Source organism: Scyliorhinus torazame, chromosome 10 (assembly GCF_047496885.1).
Source record: "Scyliorhinus torazame isolate Kashiwa2021f chromosome 10, sScyTor2.1, whole genome shotgun sequence".
In the NCBI taxonomy this organism is placed as follows: domain Eukaryota; kingdom Metazoa; phylum Chordata; class Chondrichthyes; order Carcharhiniformes; family Scyliorhinidae; genus Scyliorhinus; species Scyliorhinus torazame.
This window is the reverse complement of record NC_092716.1, coordinates 101,579,612-101,588,976: the sequence shown is the minus strand read 5'-3', so window position 1 is coordinate 101,588,976 and position 9,365 is coordinate 101,579,612. Positions and strand designations below refer to the sequence as shown.

The following is a 9,365-nucleotide window of genomic DNA, read 5'->3' as shown; positions in this document are numbered from 1 at the left end:
AGACCGTTTTCGTGTTACAAGAGAAAAGAATCTTCAATCAGCGGAAGGGGGACGGGACTGTAAACCTCAGTTACTGCATCGACCTGACCCTCAATGACTCAAACAAAGTGGGTGGGCAGAAGGTAGGGTTGCCAACCCTTCGGGGTTAGCCTGGAGTGTCCAGGACATTACTGTGTGCCAACCTGGAGAAAAATCCTAGTGACCTTAAAAAAGATTGTTTTTTTTCTGTGTGTTCTTTCGACATTTCCCTCTGCCTGAGATTAAAATATTGACAATAGAGGAACTAAAAGGCTGACAGTGGAGCATCATCCAATTGGGTAATGAGCCCTTTTACTTTCCAACTGGCGCAGGAAGGCAGTGCATCGCAAGGATGGAAGGTGTTGGCCGACGAACGGCTGGAGAGTGGGGGTCAAGTCATGTGATGAAACCTTCAGGAATACATTTAATCACAGTTAGCAACTCTTGTGGAAGGGTTGAAAGTTTCTCTGTGCCTCATGTCGACCGAACCTCACTGGATTTTGTTCTCTGTCAAATTATCCATAGAAATCCTACAGTGCACAAGGAGGTCACCTGGCCTATCAGGTCTGCATCGACCCTCTGAAAGAGCACCCTACCTCGGCCCACTCCCCCAACCTCTATCCCCGTGACTCCACAAACGCACCCAATCTGAACATCTTTGGACACTAAGGGCACGATCTACCCGAATGGGGACAGAGTCCCGCCGTGCATGAGAGTAGCTGGGTGTTTCTTGGTGCTAGAAGTGCCCACTATCTAACGCCCATCCGGGTAGATACGGGGCCTCAGCAGAGATCACCCCGCAAGCTCGCACTTCGCCCTGTTTTCTGCACAGAGGAGCTCTGCTCGCCGGAATGTCTCAATGCAGCGAGAGATTGGTAGCCATTTAAAAAGGCGTCCCAATGTCCCGAGCCCCCGACGCAACCCCAAACCCCACCAAGGCCCAACTCACTATAAGAGGGTTCCCCCCCCCCCCCCCCCGGACCCACTGCCAGCTTGGCAATGCCAGGTGGCACTAGCAGTGCCTTGTTTTCTTTTTTAAAGGTGTCGATGGTAGCCATGATGTGGAGATGCCGGCGTTGGACTGGGGTGAGCACAGTACGAAGTCTTACAACACCAGGTTAAAGTCCAACAGGTTTGTTTCGATGGCACTAGCTTTCGGAGCGCTGCTCCTTCCTCAGGTGAATGAAGAGGTCTGTTCCAGAAACACATATATAGACAAATTCAAAGATGCCAAACAATGCTAGGAATGCGAGCATTAGCAGGTGATTAGATCTTTACAGATCCAGAGATGGGGTAACCCCAGGTTAAAGAGGTGTGAATTGTCTCAAACCAGGACAGTTGGTAGGATTTCGCAGTCTGAGAGAGGTAGTTAAGGAGGACCTGCAGAGCTGTAACATACTCCCACTCTCCCTGTTGGGAGGGTGCAGACGATCAAAATGAACGTACTGCCCAGGTATCTCTTCCTGTTTAGATCTATCCTGATCTACATCCCCAAGGCCTTGTACTGCCCAGGTATCTCTTCCTGTTTAGATCTATCCCGATCTACATCCCCAAGGCCTTGTACTGCCCAGGTATCTCTTCCTGTTTAGATCTATCCCGATCTACATCCCCAAGGCCTTGTACTGCCCAGGTATCTCTTCCTGTTTAGATCTATCCCGATCTACATCCCCAAGGCCTTGTACTGCCCAGGTATCTCTTCCTGTTTAGATCTATCCCGATCTACATCCCCAAGGCCTTGGGGATGTAGATCGGGATAGATCTAAACAGGAAGAGATACCTGGGCAGTACGTTCATTTTGATCGTCTGCACCCTCCCAACAGCTGAGTGGGAGTATGTTACACCTCTGCAGGTCCTCCTTAACTACCTCTCTCAGACTGCGAAATCCTACCAACTGTCCTGGCTTGAGACAATTCACACCTCTTTAACCTGGGGTTACCCCATCTCTGGATCTGTAAAGATTTAATCACCTGCTAATGCTCGCATTCCTAGCATTGTTTGGCATCTTCGAATTTGTCTATATATGTGTTTCTGGAACAGACCTCTTCATTCACCTGAGGAAGGAGCAGCGCTCCGAAAGCTAGTGACATCGAAACAAACCTGTTGGACTTTAACCTGGTGTTGTAAGACTTCGTACTGTTCTTTTTTAAAAGATAGACTATAATATCCTCCTTTCAGTCTGCAGGAACTATCCCAGAGTGGGCACTGGGCCCTGGGCCCTGCACAGTACATATTCCATCACCATGAGGACCTTAATATGTGGAACACATTACCTTTCCTTCACTCTAGATGGATTTAAAATCCTGGAACTCCCTTAATAGTTGTGTAAATGTACTACACCCCATGGACTGCAGCGATTCAAGAAGGCAGCTAACTACCACCCTCTCCATGGCAATTAGAGATAGATAATAAATGCTGTCAGTTACATTCACATCTCAAGAAGGATTAAAATTAAAGAATCCTTGGAGCTCAACTACTCTATTTTCTGATTTTTAAAATTCTATCTAAATCAATACGTTTAACCATGTTAATATTGATAGTTATGTTATTAACACCCTCATTGCATTCTAGCAGCAAGCATCATCTTCAAGATTGAAGACCAATGCAAGGTACTCATTTGATAGTTCTTGTTATATTCTTGTACAGAGATAATTACTGAGTCGGCGTACTAAAGAACATCTAGTTCAAGACTTGTTAATTTTATTATAGTATAAAAAACTGTGGGTAGGAAACTAATGCTATCAAACTGGAACGAATACAAACATGACTGACCACAATAATTTCTCCTCCTGACTCTCCCCAGGTTACAGTGTCACATGCTATTACTTGCCTGACACCTGTTGGTCGGAGGCTATACATATTTACACATACACTTGCTTATGCATATCACTACATCCCCTTTCTTTGAGATTTTGAAGAAAACATATAATACATTATTTCAGTAAATATATATGATATGCATAACAATGTATTTTGCATCATGTACAGTTAAATTGTCCATTCACAGATCCAACCTTTCCGTTTTTTTCTGTTCCTCGTTGATGGTCTCAACTTTGGTGAATCTGTGTGATAGTTCTGAACTTCTGTAGGTATTCCACTGTGATTGTATCAATGTTTCTGAACATCATTCTGTACATTGACTTTTAACTTGTTCATTTTTAAGAGTGCTCGTTCATTCCTCCTTAAAATCTGTCCTTGCTCAGCATTCACAGTATTGGACCTTGGACCTGTTTTCTGCAATACCTGAGCACATTTTGACCACCCATCAGGATCCTCCACTCTCACCATGCCATTTGGTTTCAAAGGTTTCAGACTCCTGTAGACTTGTTATAATATTCCTTTTGTTTCTTCTTCTGAGATTCCATTTGATCTCTTATCTTTTCATTTACACGTTGCTTGGTATGACATGTCAGAGTTGTTCGTGGTATCGGACTCATCAACATTTCTGCTGGCGCTAAATCACAACTTAATGGAGATGTTTGTAATCTTAGCAGTGCTAAATATGGATCATCTTTACTGTCCATAACCTTCTTCAGTAATTGCTTGACTATCTGAACCCCTTTTTCTGCTTTGTCATTTGATTGTGGGTATAATGGACTTGACATTACATGCTTAAAATCATATTGCTGTGCAAATTCCTTCCATTCTTTACTGTTGAAGCATGGGCCATTATCACTCATTACTACCTCAGGTATTCCATGTCGTGCAAACATTGATTTTGTATGCATGATTACACAATTTGCTGATCAGCTAGGTAATTGTGCTACTTCTGGATAATTTGAGTAAGAGTCTACTACGACCAAATATTCTTTACCATCAAGATAGAATAAGTCTATCCCAACCTTTTGCAAAGGAACTAACACAATTTCACTTATTTTCATCGGTTCCTTTGCTTGACGATATTGATATCATTGACAAGTGGTACACTTTCCCACTATGTTCTGTATGTTTATTCCCAGCCACCATACAGTATCATGTGCTCTTTGCTTGCATGTCTTTGATTCTAAGGTGACCCTCATGAATCTTTTGTAGTATTTCCTTGCGCAGAAACTGTGGAACTACGATTCTCTCTTGCCTCAGTAACAAACCATTTGCTACACTTAGCTCTGATCGTTTGTGATGATACTTAGAATATGAACCATTCGGCCATCCATTGTTGAGATTGTGTATCACCATTTGTAATAGTTCATCCTTCTCTGTTTCTTCAACAATCAGTTTTGACTTTGCACCCGACACTAATTGTGTTTCCATAATCATATCTACACAAACCTGCACATCCTCTTCAATAGAATTGTCAACTTGTGCTGTTGTAGCTATAGACAATGCATCCACTACCACAATGTGTTTGCCAGGTGTATAGATTAATTCAAAGTCATATCTCTGAAGTTTCAGAGGCGACATCTCACTGAGATTCTTCTTGACTATTGCAACCAAAGGTCTATGATCTGTCTCGACAATGAACATAGGTAGACCATATACGAAGCCATGAAATTTATCCAAACCATTCACTGGCCCTAAACACATTTTTTAAATTTGTGCATAATGACATTCAGATTCTGTCATAAACCTTGAAGCATATGCTACTGGTTTCCAATCACTACCATTTTCCTGTTGCAGCAATACTGCACCCAGGCCATCCTTTGATGCATCTGTTGAACTCTTGGTATTTTTTGTTGGATCGAGAAATGTTAATACTAGTGTGGTGGTTAGAGCTTTCTTTAGTCTTATCCATTCTTGTTCATGCTGTACAGTCCAAGTGAAGTTATTCATTTTCTTTAGGATATCTCTAAGACATGCTGTCTTTGCTGAGAGATTTAGTATGAATTTTCCAATGAAGTTGATCATGCCCAGTGCTCTTCGTACTTCCTTTTTATCTGTAGGTCGAGGCATATTTATGATGGCTTGTATCCTCATGTCATCAGGCTCTATTCCTTGAGCAGATAATCTGTCTCCTAGAAACGTTATTTCCTTTTCACCAAACTGACATTTGTCCTTATTGAGTCGTAATCCATTTTTCTGACATTTTGTAATACCCTAATTAACCTGTCATTGTGTTCCTCTTGGGTGGAACCCCAAATTATGATGTCATTGACGTATACGCAAACATCCTGAATGCCTTCACCAATATTTCCACGGCTCTGTGGAATATTCCTGATGCTGAAATTATGCCAAAGGGCATATGAAGAAAGCAATATCTGCCAAACGGAGTATTGAACGTACAGTACTTGGTACTTTCTTTATCTAGCTTGAGCTGCCAAAATCCTTGCGAAGCATCAAGTTTGCTGAAATATTTCAAACCAGACATCTCACTTGTAATCTCCCTTTTAGGTATTGGATAGTGTTTCCTTTTTATACTCGCGTTTAAATCTTTGGGATCCGTACATATTCGAAGATCATTGTTTCTTTTTTTTCACACATACCATCGAATCGACCCAATCTGTCGGCTCTTCAATCTTTTTTATAATGCCAAGATGTGTTACCATGTCTTATTCAGCCTTTAGACAGGCACGTAATGGTGCTGGAACTCTTCTTGGAGCATGTATCACTGGTTGAGCATGATTTTAAAAATGAAACATGTAAGTGAAAGGTAAAACATCAAAACACTAGAATATTTCTGGAAAAGCCTGCATAATGGACTTCACTAATCCACTGTGTGTGCTCAGTGCACAGTCAGTGCTATACACTCTTTTCACCAGTTCTAGTCCTTCACACGCTTCATCATTTAATAACGACTCATGATCTTCAGCTACTATTGAGAATTTTAAATTGTGAACTTTATCTTTTACTTGAACATCCAATTCACACATTCCCAATGTGTAAATATTCTGACCATTATAGTCTTTCAAGAAGACTGGTTTGTTCTTGGTTTTAATTGCATAGTCTTGATATCAATGATGCTTATGAGGTTTGCTCTTGCTCCTGTATCTAACTTCACAGGGATGAGCAATCAATTTATCAACAAAGAAACTGTGCATTTGTCCTTTTTCACTGTTGCATTATTATTTTTATCGCTTTTTGTTCTTGTAGGCAACATTTTATTCTTTTTGGCTGTGCTTGCCCTGTCTTCATCCGAGACTACATCAATAAAAAATGTGCCTTCAAAATTAATGTAATTAATTGTATTAATTGACTTCCCTGCATTCACTTTAGTTACTTGTGAAACATTGTTTCGCAAAATGATTTTTTTCCTTTGCACTTTGTGCAAATTTTGCCATATGCTGCACATTGCCTCGTAGGTGCCTTTTCCCACACCTTTTACATGTAATGGCTGCTTATGGCAAGCGTTTAAAATGGCCACCGCTGCTGAGACCACGTTTTATTTTGGAGTGCATCACAACATCTATGGCGTCAGCATCACTCCCAATTTTCACGCCAAAACTTTGTGCATTGAATGTGCTGATATGTTGCGCAGCTAGTTCACTAGCGTGGCAAATCTTAATCACGTCTTCTAACTGAGCTCATTCTCCCGCAAAAGAAATTCAAGCACCTTATCATAATTTACTCCAAAGACAATTTGATCCCGAATCATTGAGGATTTTAAAGTCGCAAAGTTACACGTTTGTGCTTTTAACTTGAAGTTCGTAAGAAAGCTATCAAGGCACTCGCCCGTCTTCTGCTCCGCGTTCTAAATATATATCGCTCAAAAGCTTCATTCTTTTTCGGTGTGCAATGCTCATCAAATATTTTAATGACGGCATCAAAGCTTTTACTATTGTCCTCTTGATTATATACAAAGGCATTATAAATCTCAATCACCTGCGGGCCTGCTACCATTAGCAACAACGCTATTTTTCTTTCATCTGGCTGCTCCTGCAATCCTAGAGCTGCTACATACAGTGTAAACTGTTGTTTAAATGGGCACCAATTGCCATCAACATTACCGGCTACTCGAAGTTGTTCAGGAGTTTTTAAACTTTCCATCTTCCTCTTGCACTGGTTTTGCTTTTTCAGAGATTACCTTCGATATTCCACATTTTCCTTGTAGCACCGTTTCACCAATTAGCAGACTGTGTCCTTCAAATCTTCATGCTTCTGATCTTTAGTTTTTTGATCACCACTGCGGGTACCATGTATATTCCTGTACAGAGACAATTACTGAGTCGGCGTACTAGTCAATTTTATTATAGTATAATAAACTGTGGGTAGGAAACTAATGCTATCAAGCTGGAACTAATACAAACACGACTGACCACGATGATTTCTCCTCCAGACTCTCCCCAGGTTACAGTGTCACGTGCTATTACTTGCCTGACACCTGATGGTCGGAGGCTATACATATTTACACATACACTTGCTTATGCATATAACTACAGTTCTGTCATCCCCATTATTACCTGTCCTTGAGAATCCTTCATTAGCCCAATACAGCCTTTGAAAGTAGACTCACTCTTCACATACTGCAAAAGCTTTTCCCATTAATTCCTCAATTATCTGTTCCATTATCCTTTTAACATTACAGTGTAGGATGCCACTCGGCCAATTGTGTCTGCGCCAGCTCTCTTAATGAGCAATTCATTTAGTGCCATTACAGTGTCACCTGTAACCTTGCACATTCTTTCTTTTCAGATAACATCATAATTCCATTTTGAATGTTTTGATTGAATCTGCCTCCACCACACTCCCAGGCAATGCATTTCGGATCCTAACCATTTGCTGCTTGAAAAAGTTTTTCCTCATAGCACTTTTGCTTCTTTTACCAATTACTTTAAATTTGTTCCCTCTTGTTCTTGTTTCTTCCACGAGTGGGAACAGTTTCTCCCTGTCTACTCTGTCCAGACCGCTTATGCCTTTAAATAACTCTATCAGATCTCCTTTCAGCTTTCTCTTCCCCAAGGAAAACAAACCCAACTTATTCTATTTTCCTACATAGCTGAAATTGCTCATCCCTGGAACCATTCTCGTGAATCTTTTCTGTGCGCTCTCTCAGGCCTTCACATCCTTCCTAAAAGGTGGTGCCCAGAACCTGACGCAATACCCTAGCTGTGTGGACAAGTGGAAAATGCGGTTCAGTACAAAGAAATGTGAAATGATTCATTTTAGTAGGAAGTACATGGAAAGACAATATAAAATAGAGAGTACAATTCTAAAGCAGGTGCAGGGGCAGAGGATCTATGTGCAAAAATCATTGAACCGTGCAGAACAGGCTGCGAGCATGATTAATAAAGCATACAGTAGTCTCTGTTTTAGTTTGCTGTTCTTTTTATCAGTTGAGGTTTAGATATCTTTAGGTAAATCAATCAAAGCCTGGCTGAGATCATATGAGTTTTTAAAAAAGTAACATCACAGCTGTTGCTGTGTTCATAATCCCTGACAATTTTCATTATCCTGTTATGGGCCAGGGTTTAGAAAACTCCAAAGTATATCATGGAGTTCATCTGACCTACAACTGTTTATTGATTTTGGTTACAATGAGCACAAGGGCCTGCCTTTCAGGTGTTATTCAACAGAGGCCTTAAGCACTTTTAATCAAAAACAAAGTTTATTCTATGAATTTAGTTAACGTTTTTATAAACACACACAGTAAGCATTTTTATCAACTACCAACATAAATACCCCACACAGCTACAGTACCCTATGTATAACCCTTAATACATTTCTCCCTTAAGCTGTTCCAATTTAATAACAAGATCCCATTGTAGCGCACAAAGACTCCATGAGACGAATAGAGTGAAGTCGATGAGGCTTTATTAAGCGTGTCTGTTCCCCCGCAGCTCGATAGTAAACTGGCCTGCGGGGGAAAACTCCGGCTTCTTATACTCCGCCTTCAGGGCGGAGCTTGAGGTCAACGGCCAACCAGGACCCGGGATCTGTCAGCCAATGACATTAGGGCTTCCAGTCCCACATGACCCCCAATACATACTACCACATTCACCCCTTGTCAAAAATGAACCCGGCGGGGTGATGCTTCGTATGGTGGTAAGGGTTTACAGGGCTGGTCCTGGGAGGACAAAACATTCACATGGCAATACAGTGTTGGACAATTTCGTCCTGTTGCAACTATTTACAGAGGGTATAGGAAGAAAAGCAAAATGTTCTTGTGAACAGTCCATATTTGTTTTACATCGACGCCACGAGTCGGTCGGGCGGTCTGGTCGTCCGTGTCGATCACCTCGGCCCCGGCGGTGGTGGTGGTGCTTGTACTCCTCCAGTACTCCTCCAGGAGCCATACGGTTTCAGCTCGGGCCGGTGCTGAGGGGAGGGGAACCGATCCCCCTGGGAAGGGGGCGGTTGCGGGGTGCGGCGGTGGCAGGAAGGGGGGGGTTGGGTTGATGGTGTCGGTGGGGTGTGCGTGTTGCCGGCGGGTGCCAGATCCCGCAGGGAGACCGTGTCCTGTCGGCCGTCGGGGTACT

The 9,365-nt window shown here is 42.1% G+C and overlaps 1 protein-coding gene across 1 annotated transcript in view; it reads left to right on the top strand.

Annotated features, from left to right (window-relative positions):
- The first annotated feature begins 297 nt into the window (after positions 1-297).
- LOC140430810 (olfactomedin-4-like) overlaps positions 298-9,365 on the top strand; it is an 81,464-nt gene continuing 72,396 nt past the window's right edge. Inside the window, exons 1-2 of the mRNA XM_072518523.1 lie at positions 298-317; positions 2,587-2,624. The gene's annotated coding sequence lies outside the window, so the exon portion shown is untranslated. The remainder of the gene's footprint in view (positions 318-2,586; positions 2,625-9,365) is intronic.